We start from the raw sequence: 24,256 nt of genomic DNA on the forward strand, positions 1-24,256 counted from the left end.
GATCTGTACAGTTTCAGATAATTAAAATCCACGGTACCAATGCAATTCACAACTGATGCAGCGTTACTTAAGTGGATTAAGTTTATAAAAACATTAACAAATGCACATATCTTTATAATACTTTTTATTTACTATGTTATCGATTTGTCTAATAATCGCACATGCGTCATTGTGTACCACCGTCCTCGGTAAGGTTGTCTAAATATTGAATTATTCTTACCGTCAAGCCTTACCAAGATACACCTTTACTTCCGGATTATAATCATATGTAGTATTGTAGTTTAATCCTCATGTACGACGATCTATTCAGTTTCAGATTATATAAAATCCACGGACCTAATGCAATTCACAACTGATGCGGTGTTACTTAAGTGAGCATGCGTAAGACAGAAAGTCAGAACATGCGAGTCACTAATGCAGAACAACCAACACCAGCGAGTGCATAACTATTGAATCTACCTCTTGTCGGCAGTGTCACTACATCTGGCAGGAATTGATTTTAAAGCAGAGGTACGAACTGACAGAAAAGTACCCGTGACTTTACATCTTTAACAGGAATGGAAAAGTAGTAGGTAACATATTGATTGGCACAAAATGATATACTGTGCGAGGCTCTTTAACGGTTTGTTATTCGGTAGTAACAATGTATTGACACACGCGTAACATATTGATCACAAAAATCGATAGTTACGTCTTCTGAATTATTAACAGTTTCTATGTTATGGACTGTGCAGAGGTAGGCATAATTGTTTGAAAGCATCAAGCGAAAGAACACTTGCGTAATTCATTGGCTTTAACCAAGATGTCAAAGATTACAAAGATGATGAAATTCGCAACTCCCTGTTAATGAGGTTGAAAAACTATGTTAAGGTAATTTTGTTAAGTAAGTGAAACGGTTTTTGAAACCAATCTTCATACGTTTTGATGAATTGGAGCGTGTTAGTAAACAAACTTGGTGTCCGGTCTCCAAATACATCATTGTCAATGGCAATGTCGGGAAAACTATATGTCAATCCACTCGCATCTTCATGATTCAGTCATGATTCTATCAGAAATACACGAGTTCAGTGGTTCACGTGGTTTCTGTTCATAACCGTCAATATTATGATATCGATGTCTGTTGAACGCCATTCACGTACCATACACACAATAGAAAATGGAAATGGTACATGGATACCTTACTTTGTCTTTTTTTGCAACAAAAATACACGGAATAAAACACCACAAATAATCAACGATTTTGCTCAAAGCAGAGTTTGAATGCTTATTTTGTTCAGGCAACTACAAGTCAATGTAAAGAATTTTATTTAAGAAGTCAACATATCTTTCAGATTACACCTAAATGTACAAGAGATGTGTTTGTCAGAAACACAAGGCCCCCTATTGCACCGCTTTGAAGCCATAAATTTGACCCTTGACCTTGAACGATGACCTTGACGTTTAGCCACTCAAAATGTGCAGCTCCATAATACACATGCATGCCAAATATCAAGTTGCTATCTTCAATATTCAAAAAGTTATGACCAATCTTTAACGAAGGTTAAAGTTTTAGGAACGAAAAATACAATGATATTTGACCTTTGACCTTGAAGGACGACCTTGACCTTGACTTTTCACAACTCAAAATGTGCAGCTCCATGAGATACACATGCATGCATGCCAAATATGAAGTTTCTATCTTCAATATTGCAAAAGCTATAAAAGTTTAACCAAGGTTAAAGTTTTGTGACACACACATACAATGACTGAAACAATGACAGACAGACAGACAGGCCAAAAACAATATACCCCCGATCTTTCGATCCGGGGGCATACAAATATTATTTACCATAAAGTCTGTAAGTTGTAATGCCTAAACCTTCAAATAAATACTCAACAAAAAATAACGAATACAAATTCTGACTCAACGCCATTTAAAGAAACAAATAAATATTTTAATCCTCAAGATTGAAGAATAATACAAAATTTATTGTCAAATATACCCTTAACAGCACCAACATCATTATGGAAGTGATACAGGAATGGATAAACTTGATGCTCTATGAATCCAATGGCCGCCTGAACATGAAGCACCATGAATAGTAAAAAAGGTTTTAAAATTATTTTACTATTTGTTTCAAATTATACAATCAGTAAAATGAAAAGCAAATAGAAAGAACCTGTTTAATTTAAGATTTGAAGAGCTGTTTTCAACAAAGCAAAATTTACAAAATGTCTCAGTGCATTTGAAGGACTATAGATTTCGTATTATTAACAATATTGATTACAATCTTTACATGAACTGGTCACTAACGGCAAAACCCCCTCATAATTGGATGTTAACAAGAATTTTTCTTTACAAATGATTTTGTGACATAAAGATGCCTGATTATTTTTTCAAATCATAGTTTAAATTTTCACAAACACATTCTTTAGTACTTCAGTTGAGTTAAACACTGTTCACAAAAATCAAACACATTTAACATTTCATCATATAAACTTTGATTGAGTTATGCTTTAATCATATTTTCAAAGCCAGCCACCCTGTAATGATACGGCAAAAATATGGTTTGTCATGGAAAAGTTGCACAGCCATGTGGTTAATATTGTCAAGAGATTTAAATAATACGTCAATTTTAAGATTTCTTTGGTCCAAAACTTAAACACAATAGCTCAATTGTTTTGGTCAGATATCAGTTGTACTATTACACCAGTGGTTATATGTGTAATATGTGTGGTTACTTCAATACAGGAACAACAAACAAAATTTAACAAGATGTGTTTGTGAAACACAATGTCCCCCTATATGACGTTTGACCTTGAAGGATGACCTTGACCTTGACCCTTCACCACTCAAAATCTGCAGCTCCATGAGATACACATGCATTTCAAATATAAAATTGCTAGCTTCAATATTGCATTAGTGACATTACATGAGCAATTTTGACCCATATATTTGACCTTGAAGGATGACCTTGACCTTTCACCACTCAAAATGTGCAGCTCCATGAGATACACATGCATGCTAAATATCAAGTTGCTATCTTCAATATTGCAAAAGTATTCATAAAATAAGCGATTTGGGCCACATATATTTGACCTCTGACCTTGAAGGATGACCTTGACCTTTCACCACTCAAAATGTGCAGCTCCATGAGATACACATGCATGCCAAATATCAAGTTGCTGTATTCAATATTGCAAAAGTACTCATAAAATGAGCGATTTTGTCCACATAATTTTGACCTCTGACCTTGAAGGATGACCTTGACCTTTCACCACTCAAAATGTGCAGCTCCATGAGATACACATGCATGCCAAATATCAAGTTGCTATCTTGAATATTGAAATACTGCAAAAGTGTACATTAAATGAGCGATTTTGACCCATATATTTGACCTTTGACCTTGAAGGATGACCTTGAACTTTCACCACTCAAAATGTGCAGCTCCATGAGATACATATGCATGCCAAATATCAAGTTGCTATCTTCAATATTGCAAAAGTTATTGCAAATGTTAAAGTTGGCGCAAACCAACCAACAAACCAACCAACCAACCAACAGACCCAACAGACAGGGCAAAAACAATATGTCCCCCACTACTATAGTGGGGGACATAAAAATCAGGCAACTAATAATTCGTAACTAAATGTTGAACATAGGAATTCTCATGCTTGTAAGAAATAAACTGAACTGAAAATAGAAACACAACAATGGAAAGCACTTGAAGTCTACAAAATAACAGTGACTGGATGGGGGAAGACACGACAACATAAGTCCACCCGAAGCGGCTGCAAGGGTCTACAATATCTGGCAAGTCTTCTTCTCCTTAAAAGGGTTTTCTCGCACTGGGAAGATGAGCGGGTCTTCCATCTGGTGCTGCCGACAGAAGTTTATCATGTCTTTCAACGTGACAGATACTTTCTGTCTGTTCATGCGATAGTGGCGGTCAAGTGCATCTCGCTCATTCTTCTTCTTGATCACCTGCTCAGACTTCTGAGTAAAAGGCATGCTGGGTAGATAGCGTGCGGGCAAGGGACACGGAGGCTACGACTACACAACACAAGGCACTCACGCCTAAATAGACAGTGAAAACAATAATGAAAAAGGTGAGCTAAAAACAAAAAGAATTAGCTAAAAATGTGTTCAGTTCACAACAGCAATCATGCATATTCACATGGCAAACAAGATTTCAAACTCAATGTACTAAATGGTCAGGAATTCCGAATAGCTAGTCAATCGACAGAACTTCTATTAGATTTAACAAGAATATAAACGTTCAAACAAAATAAAATATTTATAAATAAATTCAATAGTTTAACTTAGTTTAAAAAGTATTTGCCTATGATGATAATAAGAATGAGAGACTCAACCAAAACTGTCAATGAAGATGATGAATGGCTCATTTCACAAACTTGCATTACATTAGTATTACTTTTATTTAAATTAATCTCATGTTTTTGTTGTTTCCTACTCCACATTAATTGCACACATGAGAAAAGTACAAAGTACACAAAAAAGTCATGTACGATGTCAGTGACAAAAAATTAATAAGTTGAAGAGCACATAACTCCAGGGCTTTCCAAAGAAATTTTTCTAAACTTTCTATATGTACTTATTCAAAATCGTCACTGCTTCAAGAGTTCTAACCATATCTTAAATATTGTCCCGTCAAATAAGACTGTATTACATATAAGTATTTTGTCATGCGCATAATTAAAATGTGATCTGAATTCATTTTTTTTAAGTTTTTTAAAGTTTCATATTGATAAACAGAAAACTAAGAGGAAAATTTACAACACAAAGTACACAGGTGCAGAGTGACAGAAAATGTGATAGACCGACTCATTTTATATTTTCAGTGACTTGTTTCCTTTTAATTGAACACAAGAGGGTAGCTTAGCCTCATTTAAATAAATAATATAAAATTAAACATATCATAACCATCTCTACAAGAAGAACACTGATTTAATACATGTGATGTACTTTACTTGCACAAAAAAATGCTTACTTCCAAGTTTTAGGCAAATTCCATTGCAAGAAATCATAGATGAATAATCAAGTAATTTTGCAAAGCATTTGACTACTTTAGACATCAACAAATCCAAAGTTGAACAGAAAATTTTTTCCAAATGATCTTTCAAAAGCAACACAAAAATCATCAGCCAAGTCAGACTAAGTAAAGGCTGCTTAACACAGTTGATAAGTTAATGAAAACTTAGTTTGGACTAAAAGTGAGAGCATGGGAATTCTGGCTTTATATTTACTTCTGAAAGTGTTCACGTATCAACACAATTAATGATTATCATCCTGTATCAATTGATCACTGTATTATACTAGTAGTTACAATCTTAAGATAAAATTTAATTTGTATTAATTAACCACTCCACAAAGACACTGTGCAAACAATGTGAGGGAGAATGTGATCAGCAATTGGGGTCCATCTGTTACACAGATGCCTATAATCAATACTCAGCAACACTCCTTGTGAAACTGGCAAACAATTCACAAAGCCCATTCAAATCTACATAACAGCAAGTTTGCATTTTGGTTAATTGTCAGTTGTTAAAAGTACACTGCAAATTGTTAAAAGTACACAGCAAATTGAAGAGATAAGATTGGGTAATGCTACATTGTTATTTTTACTACATGAACATTTCCTTTCCAAAAAACCAACCTAGCTTAATTTAGTTAAATGTCTCAATACCTTTGATTAATACACAGAGGTTAATAAATGGAGAGAGTTTTCTCTACAATGGCTTTAAGTAATTCCATATTGATTTAGCAGCAACAGAACAGCTAACCAAGCTGGGGTCAGACAGTTGTAATTTTGTAAAGACTTTTACATAGTCTTTCAAAGGAAATTGTGTTAAGGTAGCGCACCCCTAATGATTTCCCGCGATTTATTTTACGATCATTGCCGATCTTCAATAATCGGTTATTTCTGAGTGATGCATTTTATTTTTTCAAACTTCGAATTTTGATATATGATTATGTAATTCCTTTAGAATACATTATTTTCACAATAAATATTGACTTTGATCCAAATATCATCTGAAAAATACGATTTCGCGATTTCTTCAAAGATCGACAAGCCTTTTTACCTGTTTACTTATGGATATCTAATTTAAGCTTGCACTAATGTGAAGTTATCGTGGCCGAGTGGTTAAGGGGATGGACTAGAAATCTTTTGGGATCTTCCCGCGCAGGTTCGAATCCTACCGACATTGCATACTTTTTGCGACGCGTTTTATTTCTTTTCTAACGTAATTTGATTTAATATAGCATATAAGCTATGTTTATTGTTTAATATGTTGACATTTTTATGCACATCCTTCAATTTTTAAAATTAAAACAACGTTATGGTTGATTTACTGCTGAAAATACGAATGATGCATGTTGCATTTTTATTTCAAAAAGTAAACAGTAAATCTGTCTATTTCTTGGTATTTTTGCTGTATATAGTGTTTCTAAAAAAACTAAGTTTAAAATATAACTTAAATGATACTTTTTTGAATTGTATGACACTTTGTTTTTACTTGGCTGAAATCACTTACATTTCATGGCGCTTTTCCATAGATAAAAATTTGTAAAAAATAAATGTCTGTAAACCAATACTTATTTCATCTTGTTTAAACTTTAAACACCTTTACTGCATCTGTACACACCAACTGCATGCCCATATTTGGAAATTTGAATGAATTATGGAACTTTTATATACCCCAGGGGTGAAAATAAACTGGACAAAAGCCGAGCGTGGGGGTGGTTAACCGTTTAGAAAAAAATCGGTATATTTTTTTAAAAAGCATGGAAAGCCTACCTACAAATTTGCATGTAGTTCAGTGAAATGATGCTGATTAAGAAAATAATTAATTAGGTTATATTTGGATATGTGCCCATTAGGGGTGCGCTACCTTAAAGAGTGAAATAACAATCTTTGGAAGAATCATCTCAGCATGATATATACTAGTAATATCTGTTGTAACAAGAGATGTGTTTGTCAGAAACACAATGCCCCATATTGCGCCGCTTTGAAGCCATATATTTGACCTTTGACCTTGAAGGACGACCTTGACCTTTCACCACTCAAAATAGTGTAGCTCCATGAGATACACATGCATGCCAAATATCAAGTTGCTATCTTCAATAATGCAAAAGTTATTGCAAAACTTAAACCAAGGTTAAAGTTTTGGCACGCACACAATGAATGACAGACAGACAGGCCAAAAACAATATACCCCTGATCTTTCGATCCGGGGGCATAAAAATACATCATATGCCACACTGAATAAGCTACATTGTTTAAAGCAATATACCCATGACCAAAGCCTAAATGAGTAAGTATGTTAATTAATTGAGGTTAAATCCAACTAATTGATAACTTTTTAACAAGAGCTGTCCCAATACAGGAAAAATACTATTATTTCACATTGATACAGCAATGTACATTTTCTGTCAGGCAGGAGGTTGCAGTTGGAACATGTTTACTGATTGAACCCATTGTGCTTACAGATGTCAAAGACCTACATGTATTCTATAGATCTTTGCAGATGTCTGTTCTTGACAAACTGTGAGGCTCATTAATGTTGTATGATGGGTAATACAGTTGTATTATATTCATTTTGCACAAACATATGCATGAGGCAACAAAAATTGGTTGGGCATACCTTTGTTTACACACTAGTTCTGTGCATCATTTAAATCAATAAAAAGCTAATTAACCGGATGATGAGATGATGAATAAACAAACGTTTCCATCTCCAATGTATATGCTTCAATACTTATTTGGATTTGAAAGTAGAAACTACATGACATCCATTAAAATGCACACTTATGTATAAAATCAATGTTTCTAGTGTTTTAAGTTGGTAAATCGTTAAGCTTATCATGTTAAAACATGACTGATCATACAAATGCAAGAAATTATGCTTGGTTAGCTCTAATTTCATTCCTCTGAAGACTATCTCTTTGTGAATGCAGGAATGTGCTTACACATCTGTATATAGACAACAATAACATAGAGACTTCAAGATATGTATACCATGTGACAATATACATGTATGATGCATGATAATTAAAAAAACATGTCCTTTCCCAATTACAAAGAGATCAATACATGTACCAAAAAGTCAACCTATTTACTTCTTTTATGAAAAGCCTTGCACTAGTTTTTTTTATTTGTTTGCCATATACATGTTTGGTTTACAAGAATTGTTACAAATTTGAAAACTGTGAGGCAGACCGTAGGTGGTTAGCGTGTGGCTATGGTATTAATTAGTGAAAACATAATTTTGAATGATAAATAATCATATTACAACGAAAAATCAACTTTTCTGAAAAAAAGAATTCACTATCAAACATATATATAACGTATCTTCAACTCGAAATCACCCGAAAACAGGGTGTATCGCTTTGAACAGCCATTACTTCATCAATTTTGCAGCGATTTTCACAATCTCAATCTTATTCAAAGCATAAATGAATTTCCTTTCTTGAAATGTACATGTCTTGCACTATTTTACAAATACTGGGTCAACTTATAAGAAATAACTCTAAATAACTCGCGTGACCCACTTAAAATCGATAGGACAGGATCTAAGACTGAAATCTTCACGGAGTAAAGGGCATTTTCCCTGCAAAGTTCACGGACCTCGATACCATAATTCATTCAAACATATGAAAACACATTCTGACCGTGATTTCCATTGCAGTATGCATCAAAACTAACTGTCCAGCGCAGTTTGAAACCTTTGTTTACATACATTTCAACAACGGACATTTTAAACACACAAGTGATTTCATTGGTCCAATGCGAAGGTGTGTCTTTACGCCTGGAGATTTCGTTCATTAATCCTGTCTGATCGCTGTTAAGTAGGTCACACGAATTGTGTATTGTGTTATTTCTAAAAATTTGACCCAGCATGTGTAGAAATATAACAAGATATATACATTTCCAGAAAGGAAATTCATTTCTGCGTTGAATAAGACCGGGTTCATGAAAATCGCTGCAAAATTGATGAAGTAATTGCTGTTCAAAGCGATGCACCCTGTTTTCGGGTGATTTCGAGTTGATAATAATATATATGATATATATTTGATAGTGAATTTTTTTCTCCAGAAAAGTAGATTTTTCATTATAATATTATTATTGATCCTTCAAAATTATGTTTTCACTAATCAATATCAAAGCCACACGCTAACCACCTGTGTCTAAGACCTAAGGGGGATCCATAGGGTTAGAAAATATGTATACATGCAAATTTAAAACACGTGACTATAAACATGACCTCTGAAGTGCGTCAAGTGATAATTAAATTTGTTGGTTTTTTTTTATATGTTTTTTATCCCTTATCAGGCAATTTTGGGGGCATAATCCTGATTAAGGACTGGTTAGTTAAAGGTCATTTACGGATGAAAAAGACCCTAAACAAATCTTCAGTGGATTTAAAGTTACAGAAATGTTGCACACAATCATTATTCTGAAAACAGGAGAAAAATACTTTTAACTTGCAGTTCCTAGTTATGGGCCTTGTTAGATACCTAATATGATCAACATGATCGTATTGGCAAAAATGTCACAATTTCAATTAGGAATGGTAGCAAGTACGGTCGCCACTAAATTTTGCAATTTAAAACATTATTTTTTTGTCAATGATATTGGACACAAGTCAGTCTTTAAATGTTAGTGTTGCCATTAAACTGCAATACTATGAGTAGAACTAAGCATTAAAGTTCTTAACAATAGGAAGTTTATACTTAATGACACTCGGATGTCAACATATTAAATAATGTAAATTGTTGTCAATATTGTTATTACTTTTTTAAGAGTCTCAAATATGTAAGAAAATATAAAAATAACATTTCACTAGCAGGTTGATAAATACTCCTTCTCATCAACACCTGTTTTGTGGACTGTCTGTCAATTATTCATAATAAAATCATCTTTACTCAGGACAGGACCGGTTATTATGTTCCAAAATTAATCTAGACAACAGTTGCCCCTTTGCTTCCACTCCAACAGTCAGCCTCATTTTGAAATGAAAGCAAACCAAGTCACAAAATAATCTTATCCACTATTTGTTTTGCTATTTTGAATTTACACTCTACCTATTGCAAGCAAATCATTATAAAATGATATCTGGTCAGAAGATGAAAAACAAACATTGATATTAAAATTTCATTGTTTGCGCCTAGCCAAGCAGGAAACTTGTGATGTGACATCAGAGAAAAGCTTGTAGTATCACTACTGCTCTTGTCTGCAACATTAGGCTCAATAATCATCGGATAACAAACCATGCTCTTTGTGCTTAATCTGCTTGAATAAATGACTGCCATTTAATGACTGCTCAGCTTTCGTGAGTTTAGTTAAGAGTATCCCCAAAAAATGGTCAATTGAAAAATGACCAATTTTTAAAAAGTATCGCACATTTTGTAAATTTGACGACAGGAGGACAAGGAACCCTGATGACAATCTGACATCTGGGAATTTTCAATTTATTAACTGTCATAGTTTCAGAGATATGTACTTGTTGCACATAAAAAGTTCATCTTAATTTCATTTTGCACACATACCCTTACCAGACTTATAAGTTAAAAGGGGCCATAAAACTACTTAAAATCTTATCATAGTTAAAGGTCTTCGTCTATGAATGTTCATTACCACCTTAAACATGTGAAGTTTGATTTCAATATTTGTAACAAATCCCAAACTGATTAATTGATAAATTGTTTAATTACAGAGAAAGTCATTATTTTGCTAAATTGCAGGTCAGAGTTATTCAAGCCTCTATGTAGTATGTTTCCTCCTTCAATCCAATTACAAAACAATGACACCTTGAACTTACCAGTCTCTGCAGATGCTTTCGTAAATCACAGAACTCAATGTGCGCTCACTGTCTGGTGACCTGAAGTGTAGGAGAGACACACGGACAGTCACTAATTGAAATTAGCAGAAACCAGCATGCCCTGCACTGGTTAATTTTCAAACACGCTGGCTAAGATTCTCAGTTTTACATAGACAGTCCTTACTGTTTACATTTTCATGGTTGTAAGATAAAATGTATGTTTTCAGACATGCTTTGTGAAACTTTAAATGACTGGAACACTAACACTTAGTTCAAGTGCTGGTTAACATGGTATAAAATTCAACCCTTTAGGGGCAATATTTTGAAATAAGGCAAACTAAATAAGTTTACAACAAATGACAATATTTACATCCAAATTATTAAGGCTTCAGAAGCCAAAACAACTCAGACAGGAGAATACAAACTTTTTGCGAACAACGTCCTTGGATAATCTTTTAAAGAAATTATTATTTTTAAGTCGGAATAAGGCCAGGGTCAAAGCTTATTTATCATTTAAGAAATAGGTGAATAGAGACCAACTGTGTGAATTTCAAAGACAGAAGGATAATCACTACGCGCCTCTCACTTCAAGATTGGTGTATAAGGTGAGGTGCATAAAAATGAAACTTTTTCACGAAGACATCTACATGCTAATCTAAATGCAAATATACAGAAAGTTTTAATTTATAACTGTTTACTCACCAACTTTCTTGTGAACGTTACTAACAGCTCCCAACCAGCTATGTTATGTAATGTCAACTGCCACACTGGTTCCTATCCCAGTTTTGATATGGCTACAAAGTAAAATACCTCAGAAATTAAACACTGCGCTGGTGGCCTCTTAGTGGCAACATTTTATTCAGTTATAATTCATTTCATTGCAAACTATTAGTTTAAACCTATTTATTTTAGCTCGATTGCATCGAAAGCCTAAGGCTTATATAAACGCTCTCGAGTCCGTTTCCTGGGCCTAGAACCAGTACTTGGTGTCTTTGGGGAAGATCTAAAGAACGCTCCCAGGGTGGGGATCGAACCCGTGACCTCCCGGTCGCTAGGCGGACACCATATCCATTACACCACAGCGACCTTGAAAACTATGCAAACTATTATCATAGCATATTGAGAAGCTGTAAAATATCATAACCTCTTATACTATGTATGCATTGATAACACTTTTTTATTCACAGGTACACATACTTTTAATGTTTTCAGGGTAAGTCATTTAGAAAATTGTCAGATTTTTTTTTTATACTTATATCAAATTCCACTCAATTTTGATGGTACAGTAAATGTGCATAAGAATATCATAAAAATACAAGAGTTCCACTTTGTTCAAATACACAGACAAAAGAATTATTTTTTTATAACAGATGTCCAATCAAAACATTGGTATTCCCTATTGTTATGTATCAACACGTAACTAAATGTGCGCGCTTCTTATTCAATTATAATGATCAATCAAAATGTAAATTTATAATCAAATTAAATGTTCCAATAATGTCCTGAAAATGGGTGAAAGCAATGGGAAATGTTGGTGTATCATGAAAACATTTGACTGCATACAATTAAATAGGTTATTTTGTATGCTACATGGCAGATGCTTTTCTAAATCTCAGTTGGTTTAAAACACATCATCATCATCATGTTAGTAATGTTTGGCTACACATAATAAAAGCAGTTGACTTTTTCAAAAGCCATATAATATTATTCTCTTTTATATTGGTAGCAATTAGCAATCACCATGAATGCATGACACAATATACAGATGTTCACTTTGAATTTATGTGCAAACAATAATTGCATAACATTTAAACACAGAGTAAAGAATTGTTTTGTCATTTTAAGATTTATTTTTGACAGAAACGTAACTGTAATAAAAAATCAATCATACAGAAAATGATTATGAAAATGGAAAACCCGATTACAATCAATTCATGTGCTCTGTTGTACTCTGCTCTTAGTTCTGCTTTATTATTGCTGAAATTAAAAAGACAAGTTTACAAACATCAGTCCATTATTTTAAACATAAACAACCTCTTCTACCATTTATAAATTGGCAAACTCCAATCTTGATCCATTTTTAAAGTAATTTTAGTGCGACCATTGTGTTTGTAGGGTAAAAGCTGACAACTTCGGACGTCCTGAAATTTCAGACACTTAACCGATTATAAACCACTTGCGCTTACCACAGATGAATACTTAAGGCAATTTAAACCAAATTTTTGGTTACAGTGTTTAGATTTATTAAACCAGTCAATCAAGCATGTCTGTCACGTGATGTTTATTTAAACCGCACACATTTAACTCCCTTTACACCCTCGCTTCGAAGTTCACTAGGCGCGAAATTTGAAACACGTGAAAGGTATTGTGGTTTTTTACATTAATTAAAAGGTATATTGCATATTTGACATAATTACCTTAACAATCGTGCAGTTTAATTTTAAGACTTGATAAATGTTATAAATAGATGTCATTTTCTATTTAAATTCTATTTTAAAATCCCTTTTTAAAATGTATGAAATTACAATCCGCAGATGATCCAAGTGACTGTAATTTTGAACCTTTACATACTGTAATTTCGGACAACTTCAAAATATCCTTAAATGAAGATACATTAGACACAGCAAACTGATTTTTTCAGAAGGCGCGAAAAAAAAAATACGACGATAGCGTATTAAAACAGGCGGTGGAAGCAGTAAAGGGGGTGCTTAAAGCTTAAGACAGGCTTCTAAGCAATTTCAAGTCTCTAAATCAACCCTTAGTGATCGATTGAATGGCAAAATTGATATGGATGCTAAACCAGGTCGCCCTCCTGTTGTTCCTCTTGAAGTTGAAGAGAAAATTATTGATCAAGTTACAACTGCCGCAAGCTGTGGTTTTGGCATAACGCAACAAGAGCTTCTTGTAAAGATGGGACAACTTTGCCAAAAGATTGGATTGAAAACGCCGTTTAAAAATGGAATTCCCGGGAAAGGCTATTTTAAAGGTAAAAAAAAACGGCATCCATCAGTTGTCATACGCAAGCCTGAAAAACTCGGGACATCTCGTGCCAGAATGTTTAATCCAACAGTTGTTAATAATAATGTCAACAATCTGGGCAAAATTCTTGGGAGCCTTGGTTTGTTGGAAAAGCCAACCCAGATTTGGAATATGGACGAGACTGGCAAGTAGTTTGAACACAATCCCGTCCGCGTTGTTGCCCGTAAAGGTGTCAAAAATCTTCCCGGCAGAACATCGAATCAGCGAACACATACAACCATCGTAGCCTCTGTTAATGCTGACGGCAGAGCCATGACCCCTTTGTTCATCGTCAAAGGAAAAACCAGTCGCTGCCTTCACTCCTAGAATACTTTTGAAGCTCCAGCTGGATCAAAATGGACTTTTCAGGAGAACGCATGGATGACCGATGCTATGGTATCTAAGCTGGTTTGAGGACATTTTCTTAAAAGAGTGTGGCCCTGAACGTCCTCAGCTACTGATATGCGACAGTCATAATTCTCGTGAGGCATTCAATCTCATCAAAACAGCAAAGGCCAACGACATACACATCTTAGCATTGCCACCTCACACAACTCATAAATTACGGCCCCTCAACAAGAGCGTATTCGGTCAACTGAGCTCTTATTTTAACCAAGCCTGCACGGAGTATTTCTCTTCACATCCGATCAATACCATCAGCAAATGGTCATTCCCGCGGTTGATCGCAAGAGCTTGGGAAAGGTCGATGACGTCACGCAACATCAAAAGCGGCTTTGCTTCCTGTGGCATTTACCCATATTCTTGCTCTCCATTAAGAAATGAAGAAATGATGCCCTCTCGTGTTTTCGACAGACCACTTCCGGTTCCAAATGCAACTTCAACCTTTTGTAGCAGCCATGGAAGCCACCAAGAATGCGAGGCAACACCGAATACGGAACTACCATCTCCGGCTTCACCTGAATGTAACGGCACACTCAAAAAATCAACAAATGTCACAGATAGTGCCATCATGCTAACTCCACAAATCTTCCCCAGTGACCCCATTGTCTTTGTTGAGCTTGTGCCTTCGTGGAACATTGACATAAATGATATTACGTCATTTGGCGAAGCAACAGATATACCAGCATGCAACTGGAACGCAGACGTCGACGCTATATTTGCTCCGCCACAAAACATGACTGAAACGCGTCCGACTGCCCCCAAGAAAGCGTGTTTGACAACGCACAGATTACTGACATCCCCGGATATCATTAAAAAAAAGAAAGAAAAGAAAGAACATAAGGAAAACATTTTGAAGAAAAAGGAAAACAGACGAATCGATAGGGAAACCAAAAAGGCCCTTACATTCCTAAAATAATGACGTTGTATTTCCCCAAACACTCATACTTTGTCAATCATATTTTACATGATTTCTTAAAATTAGTCAACGTTTTATTTTACAGATTACATTATCAAAGCTTTATGATGGTACAGAGTGTTAACATTAGTCGGTGTATAACTTGGTATTATTTTATTTTCAGGATACAAAGATAAACAAAAGTAATGTAGGCTACTATGCGACATCATTTTGCTTGATTTCAGGATGCAACGATCGGCTGTTCTGAATGTACACAACTGTGAGATTAATGGTCAGCTGAGTAATAGATGGCAAAAACGTTTTGAGATGGAAACCGATTTGAAACATTTGTACTACATGTATCATGAAACTGTATATGAACATCACTTGTTATACGATGTTTATGTTAACCTTGTTGATGTTATTTACTATGACGCAGACTTTATAAAATTTAACATGCTTTGTGAATGTTGGGAGCGAATGAAATATGACGAGGATAAAAGTATCGTATGGTTAGCGTTGAGATTTTGTTCGAAATGTGTTGATGATTATTTGTTGACTATTGTTGATGAAATCAGATGTTATTCTTTGCAGATCCAGTTGTAGCCAGGGTGAATTAGTTAATTTGTTTACAATGATGTTTGCTTATATTATGTATAACAATTAACTCCAATTTATTGGCTTAATTGAACCAATGTTCATCTATGTTAACCAGTCGTATCAAACTTTGACGAATTCTTGTTTGGTCGCTGAGATGTATTTAAATGACAATGACAATTGTTAAGAACATTTGATTTCCGTAAAATAACTTGTAATCCGAATTTCCCCTCCACGGACCGAAATTCCTCGCCTTTTAGCCTCAATGGTTTTGTCTGAATTTTAATCAGTTTATTTTTCGTACCACTGAAAAGTTTAATAAAATACGCGAATATGGTGTTCCTTCAATCGAGTACGACGTGACATTGCAAATTAAAGGCCGGGGTCCACTTGATACACCTCATTGACATCCTGAATTACAACAACTGTCCGAAATATGCGTCCTTTACCCTAGTAAGAAGGTTTGGGCCGCTGATGGGAAACTCATCAACGGAAAGCGCTTCTAGTATTTTTACAATTTGTTATGGGAACCGAAATGTCGATAGATATTAGACAATGAATTAAAAGTCACACAAAAACATTGACAATGTGAATATATAATGCCTTTATTATTGATTAATAGGAATATGCATTCATGATTGAGCATAGCTAAAGAAACTTCAGCGTACAGTTTATTTAGTATTGACATACGTGTACGCTGAAGCCAACCCCATATCGAAAGTCAACCAGAGCCGTAACATATTTATGTCACGCTATAAATCAAAGAAAGCTAATTTTCTTGGATACATTTCTATGTATATTGGTGAATGATTACAAATTTCTGCATCGGGGAATATTTTAAGGTTCAAATGTTTCAAATGCATCTTACAATAGATGAAAATAACTCTCATCAGTCAGAAATTCACAATTTTGACGCCATTGTCGCTTCGTCATCTGACGAGTTTTCATTTGGATACTTTCGGATCGACCTTGACATTTTTTGCTGAAATTGTAAACATTACTTTCGCTTTCTGAAATCTATTATTTGAGATTAACAACTTACCTGTACTTCTGGTGGATTATTAGACTGATTTCAGTGTGAATCAGGTAGTTTGAAATACTATTTACCTTGAGTTTGTATTTACACTACAATTTGTTTACAAAACAAGCCAGAATAATCTAAAATACCAGGAAATGTCATTCTGAATTTGAAAACACTTGAGCACATGGTATGTTACTAAAAATAGAAATAACATCATATGACAGTGAAATCTCGGGAGATTCGCATTTCAAGAAAGTCTGTCACATCGCTGTTTTTCTCGATATGTAAGAGCAGAATAGATAAATTTAAAATGTTTAACATAGTAATTTGTGCAAGAATATATCAGTTAAATGTGAAAAATGTCAATCTTTCTATCAAGTGGTTGATTCGGGCCAATAACTGCATTAAAAGCTGTTTTGGACCGGTCTTTGTGAACTGTCAACTTTTCTGGAATTTCTGGTTGACTTTCCAAATGGGGTTGGTCCATTACTATAAAGTTGCCCCTGTCAAAATTCATAAAAAGCGACATTTGAAGTTACGGTAGCCAGAACTAGATTGAGCATCAAACAAAACTAAAAGGCTCATTTCATCCAGACATATAGCCTTATAGGTACGTTTTGATCAAATTGCCAAAGCTAATCGACAAACAGTTTTGAGGCAAATCACTTTTTTGTTACAAAAAGCTTGTTTTGAGAACTAATTTACATGAAATCTTATACGTTGACTTGATAAGATTTCGGACTGGAAAAAAATAGACGCTTCATTATCATTAAATCAGGGTACGCATTGCATTTGGGACGAACATGGTCATGGAGTCGGAATGGTTGACATTCACGCGCTTTCCACTTGTTTAAATACTCAATAATATAAGACAATCACAAAAATTCGTCATAAAATTCAAAACTTTATATTTAAATCTTCAGAAATAGTTCGCTTCGGCAGAAAACACACAACCGGCAGAGACAAGATGACGTTTTTCATCTGTCAAACTATCATGCGAATTGAATAACGTCTATTTAAATTAAATCAAATGATTATCGATGAAATAATTGTAACACTATTATTTAAATTCCGCCCTAACATTCGTTCCAGTTATTTAACTCGCTTACAATTTACCTTTATCTATTTCGGACATTTAGTATCAGTGCTACACCCTATTTTTCTTTTGTTTTCTTCCAATATGGCCGCTGACTTGATGTAAATGTAGCCTCGTTTCCGGCTTACAGGGTTAAGGCTGCACACCACACTTTTTAGCCACCAGGTCATAATGGGTCAGTATAAAACGCGGCATTTAGCGCAGCCTGCAAATTCTTCATCGTGTTTCCGGCAGCCATTTTGAACAGAGATCAATTTTTGTAAATAAAGATTAACCGCCACTTCAAAGAAAAACAAAGAGAAACAGACGAACCAGAGAGCCACAACAATACCAGAACATCTATCCACTACGCCGCACTGTCCCTTACCCGTCCATTGATTCTTTTTTTTGTTTTTTCGTAAATTTCTAAAACTTGCAGCATTTCGGACGTCATTTGGTATTCGGAATTATTTTTGGCTTCTTCATCGTATAAATTAAACATTACCAAATGACAAATTAACTACCTTATTTACTTATATAAACTATATTGGGTTGTTTACCGGTGCGGTGCCTGCATTTAGTGCTTTGTACGTATTGAGAGCTGTGTCAAATAAAAACCATTATTATATCACACACATAACATCTAAGATTTCCACGAAACTAGCGTCGTTCCTTCTTTATTTCTTTTTCATTTCTACAATATGTCGTCCTACAAAAGAGCATCCATCTACCCATCTAAGGGGCAGTGTCAAAACCTGACCCCTTTACTAGGGGAGGCACGTTCAGGGTCGGATAGGCATCACCTATCTCATAACATCATGCCCTTTAAGTGCCTCCTCCAGTCAGCTGGAAGTGTAGCCCCCATCATGTCTCTTCTTACCATTTTTCAATTGGCCTCAGGTTTGGCGGGGGTACTCCCCGGACTAGTTGAGCGGGCGGTGCCCCTGGCGTCTGGCTGCGTGCTTTTGCAGCTCAAGTCCGCTCAAGCGCTTGCCACCCTCCTTTCTAGGGGTACTTTCTATCTTGGCAAAGTCGCGGTCCGGGCCTTATCCCCGTCGAACATGAGGACGGTTCATGGTTATATAGCAGGGATCCCGGAAAGCCAGGATTTGATGGAACTTCAGACATCTCTTTCTTTTAAACCTGCAATCTCTATCTCTGATATCCTGATCACTAATTTGGAAAGGGTTGAGCCTTATCGCCCTGCCCCACCTGGCTTTCCGAGACTGGTCAAAATCTCTTTCTTAGCGTCCGTACCAGTCCCAAATAAAATCTTAGTCAAGGACACCAGTATCACGCTTGACATTCGTCCCTGCCCCGTCACACCTGCCCGTTGCTTCAATTGCCAGGGCTTTGGTCATATAGCCAGCAGGGGTAAATGCTCTAATACCACCTCTTGCTGCCGCTGCGCCGGCGCTACTTGCCAAAGAAGGTGCACAAACAAATTTCGTTTGTGCGCCAACTGTGGCGGCCAGCACTCTGCATCCTACCAGGGGTGCCCCTCCTATAAGAAGGCTATCCATATAGCCACCTATGCCAATTTTTATGGGGTCACCTGGTCCGAGGCGGAGAGCAGGCTACTTGCACCTGACACTGTGAGCCACAGCGTGGGCGCCCTAAACACTATCATCACAACCGGTTCCGCTTCTTCACCTAAACATGCCTCTCCCGGTTCTATCTCGCCCCAAGCCGGGAGGACATGCACCATAGTTGAGGGGCTAGTGGGTAAGAGTACCCCCCCTCAACCTATAAATAGGGAATCCCCCCCCAAGGTTACCTTTGCGGAACCGGCGACCAAACACACACCCGATTTATGCACCACCCCCCCTGTATCGCCTATCCAGGGGGATCCACCCACTCAGAGACGCCCTCCTGTGGCTACCAGGGGGTCCTCCCCGTCCACCACGTTGACCGACGGTGCTAGCGACACCACCTGTAGTGGTCCTACACTGTCGGACGACTCTATGTTTGATATCACGGGGAGAGACTCTCTGGTGTCAGTGCACTCCAGTATATTGGAGAACCTTTCTATCTCTGGTATCTGTGAAATAGAGGAGGAACCCCGAGTTAGTGTCCCCCCTAACCGTCCCAGAATGGTCGACTCCCAAACATCCCCAATGAGCTCCCCTTCCGACAACACCAGCAGACGTAACTCGTTTGCTGGGGACTCATTTATTAAAATCAAGGGTCCGCCAGCAACAGGTCCCACCTATAGGAAAATATATCTCAGCGAGCTGGCGGATCTGGTTGCTGAGATAATAAAGGACCAGAAAAGGCCCACTGGGAGTCGAATTATATCTTACATTTATAATAAAATTGATTCTCGATTCAAAAATTGCAGAGAATCAATAACAAAGGTTATCCCCCCTGATAAAATTTTAACTTATAAAATCCATTCTGGAACTGGGGATCCTCCAATAGTAGTAGCAGATCCAGGATGCCCCCCCCCGGCCAGCGGTACCCGCCCTGCAAATAAGAAACACGTTCGGCTTGCCAGGACCCCCGCGAAACTCAAAGGGGCCTGTGCAGGCCACAAACTAGGAGTTAAATCTCCTCACCACTCAATTAATCAGATTAAACGCAAGTTAATTTCGCACCACTATGGACAGTAACCTGCAAATAATATCATTCAATGTTGGTGGTCTTTCCGCCAACAAATTTACTGAATTAAAATATTTTATTGACTGCAACCCTAATACCCATATTATATGTTTACAGGAAACTAAATTTTCAAATATTTCTGTAAAGCAAATACCAGGGTATAACTGCGAATTTAAGAATTATGTTACTTCAAACCAAAATATTGCTGGTGGTCTTGCCATATATGTTAAAAATACAATTAATTATGAACACCTGGGAGTGAACAACCAATTTAAATCTGATGGTAGCACTGCTATTGAGGCATTAGCAATTAAATTGGTTATTGACAAGAACCGGCCTCTTATCCTGGTCAACTTATATTCAAGAGGATGTGATCTTGAAACTCTGAACGGCCTCTTTAAGGAATTAAGGACCATTAAAGGACCCTTTGATGTAATATTCACAGGCGACTTTAATGCACATCACCCTGCTTGGGGTTCCATAAATTCAGATGCAGAAGGTCGGGCGGTAATAGAATGGTTGGACGAGCAAGATCTTATACTGCTCAATGACGGTTCTCCAACCAGGCTAAACCCCACTGGTTTAAACTCCCACATTGACCTTACTGCTGTTAATGCCAGGATAGCAAGTGCGTCTGCATGGGCAACTGTTAAAGATACCATGGGATCTGATCACCTCCCACAACAGGTTACCCTGCTCAACTATATTGCACAGGGAACTGAGGCCCAATGCTCAGGGGAGCAAAAGTTTTTATTGGATAAAGCTAATTGGGCTCAGTTTAGGGACCTCTGCTCAGATCTCTCCCTTGCAGATGTTCACTCCCAGGATCCTAATCTGTTTTGTATTAACTTAACCAGCAGGATACTGTCCATGGCGGAATGTAGCATACCGGTCTCCTCCGGCAAGGTCAAAGCCAGAAATAGGGTCCCGTGGTGGAATGAGGCGTGCTCCAATGCGGTACAGGATCGTAAAAATGCTTTAAAAATCCTTAAAAAGAACCCCGCTGAGCATAATCTTCTTAATTATAGGTCCCTCGAAAATCAGGCAAAGCGGGTTATTTTGGACGCAAAAACTCAAAATTGGAAAGAATTCTGTGATTCAGCTATCATTAATAAGAAAAATACTAGGGATTTTTGGCAAAAAATTCACAGAATTAAAGGAAATTCATTCACTCCTGTACCGCTACTTAAATACAAAGGCGAAATTGCCACAACCCCAAGGGACAAGGCTCAATTTTTGGTACAACATTTCCAATCTGTCTCCAGTGACTCAAACCTTCCCGTTGAAACTCTGAATTATCAAAAGCGGTTTGAGACTGAGCACCGAAATATTTTAAATGAGCCTGGGGATAATAGCACGCCTCTCAATTTACCTTTCACTATTACAGAATTATTAAGTGCCATTAACAGCAGGAGCAACACCGCCACGGGGCCTGACAAAATAGCATATTTAATGTTTAAAAATATGCCAGCCATAACTCTAAAAATCTGGCTTAACCTATTCAATCAGGTGTATAGGACAGGCAGGATACCACCCGAGTGGAAGCAGGCCACAGTGATTCCAATTCCTAAACCTGGTAAAGACAAAAATGATCCAAACTCATATCGACCAATAAGTCTAACATCACATGCAGGTAAATTACTAGAAATAATGGTCAAAAATAGATTAGAACACTTATTGGAATCAAATAACATACTAAACCCCTTCCAGTCTGGCTTTAGGAAGGGGCGATCTACTCTTGATCAGCTAGCTAGATTACAACATGATATTCTTTCTGCAAAAAATCAAGGGCAATCAGTATTAGCAATTTTTTTGGACCTTCAGGCTGCCTTTGATTTAACATGGACCTTCGGCATACTAAAAAAGCTAGCTGACTATGGAATCACTGGATACTGTTTCCACTACCTCAGAGCATTCCTAGAGGGCCGTAAAATCCAGGTCAGGGTCGATGGGGAGTTATCAGAGGTAGCCATAACTGATCGCGGAACCCCTCAGGGGTCCGTAATATCCCCAACTCTGTTCTCCCTCATCGTAAACGGTCTACCTGATGCCGTAAAAGACTCAGGAATGGTTATCTCCCAGTTTGCCGATGACTCAGGCACTTGGTTAAAGGGGTCTAACATGTTACGCCTGCAAAAGAGGGCTCAAGCAGGCTTAGACTCCATATGGAAATGGGCAATTGAATGGGGATTCAAAATTTCTCCAACCAAAACAGTAGGAGTACTATTTGGCGAACAATTTCAGCACTCTTTGGACTTAAATTTAGGCGGCACCAAAATTATCTTTGAAAAAGTGGTGAAATTTCTAGGTATGTACCTAGATAAACAGTTAACTTTTACTCACCACTTTAAATATTTGGCAGAAAGGTGCGAAAGGGACCTAAATTTAATGAGAATGTTAAGAGGCACAGGTTTCGGATCAGATAAAAATAGCCTCTTAACACTCTACAAGTCCCTTATACGTCCAAAGCTAGATTATGGAGCCCAAATCTATGCATGTGCTAAGCCAAAGGCCCTAAAAATGGTTGATGCCATTCAACACAAGGCCCTAAGGATAGCTCTGAGAGCCCTAAACTGTACACCGGGTGCACTGCTAGAGGAGGAGGCCGGTGTGTTACCTCTTGACTTGCGTAGAAAACAACAGTCCCTCAATTTCTGGGCCAGGGTTAAGTCTCGGCATGGTTCAAACCCCGTAAACAAACTTGTCGGGACTGGCACCTTCGTCAAGGGGAAAATACTTAAGCGTAAGCATGTCGCCCTACCTTTTGGTGCGAGTATTAGGACCCTGGTTGAGGATGCCGGTCTCGACAAGGTACATGTAGCAGACCTGAGGCCCTCCAAGGCCCCCCCCTGGACGCTTGGACCCATTGATGTTGACCTATCACTCTCTAATAAAATAACGAAAACTGACTTGCCACAACTCATCAAGTCAGAAGCTCTCTCTCTTATAGATAATATGTATGCTGAGCATCTAAAAATCTACACTGACGGCTCCAAATGCCCTAACTCTGGTTTGGTAGCCAACTCTTTTGTAATCCCTTCAAAAAACATTAGTAAAACGCACAGGCTCAGCAACAATCTCTCTATTTTTACAGCAGAACTTTTGGCAATTAAATTCTCTCTGTGCTGGATATTGGTCAATAAACCTACCAAAACTGCTATTTTATCAGACTCAATGTCATCTCTTGAGTCCATAAAAAACAGAAATAGCAGATCTAGGCCTGATATTTTAGCTAGCATTTTGGAACTTCATCAACAGTGCCTAGATAAATCTTTAAAGGTCACATTAGTATGGTGTCCAGCACATGTCAACATCAGTGGGAATGAACAGGCCGACAGGGGGGCCAAAGAGGGCCTCTTGAGGGGGGCCGTAGATGTTGGGGAACCCCTGGCACCTTCTGAGATCTACTCCCTGACAAAGAAATTTGTTTTGGGCGAGTGGAATCTCCGGACCGACAATTTGTCTTCCCGTCGACATACTTTTACTAGACCTGCGAAAACCCTCAGGCCGCCTGACAGATACTCAGCAAGCATTGTGCTTGACAGAGCCATCACGCGCCTGAGGATGGGAACCACCCTATTACCCGGTGGCGCAGGAAAGTATGTCCTCGGTATAGACCCTGCATGTCCTAGGTGCCAGGAACCTCTCACTGCGCCCCACATGCTGCTACACTGTCCTAACCATAAGGCGCAGAGGGACCACCTTGAAGCTGCATTGCACTCCCATGGACTAGTTTTTAACCTTACCAACGTGCTAGACCCCAAGGGAGCAGCTAGGGGCCCGGTCTTCTCTGCCCTCTCCAAATACTTACTAGATTGTCAAA

General features: G+C 37.3%; 1 long non-coding RNA gene across 2 annotated transcripts; it reads right to left on the reverse strand.

Annotated features, from left to right (window-relative positions):
* Nucleotides 1–1,912: 1,912 nt before the first annotated feature.
* On the reverse strand, nucleotides 1,913–17,997 carry LOC127867540 (uncharacterized). Of its 2 annotated transcripts, none has more exons than XR_008043542.1 (5): nucleotides 17,874–17,997; nucleotides 11,527–11,618; nucleotides 10,825–10,884; nucleotides 3,233–4,057; nucleotides 1,913–2,940 (listed from the first exon to the last, which is right to left on the reverse strand). It is a non-coding gene; the product is annotated as an uncharacterized LOC127867540 (long non-coding RNA). The 2 variants fall into 2 exon arrangements; XR_008043541.1 differs by having other exon boundaries at nucleotides 3,087–4,057.
* Nucleotides 17,998–24,256: the final 6,259 nt, after the last annotated feature.

This window comes from Dreissena polymorpha, chromosome 2, assembly GCF_020536995.1.
Source record: "Dreissena polymorpha isolate Duluth1 chromosome 2, UMN_Dpol_1.0, whole genome shotgun sequence".
NCBI classification, from domain to species: domain Eukaryota; kingdom Metazoa; phylum Mollusca; class Bivalvia; order Myida; family Dreissenidae; genus Dreissena; species Dreissena polymorpha.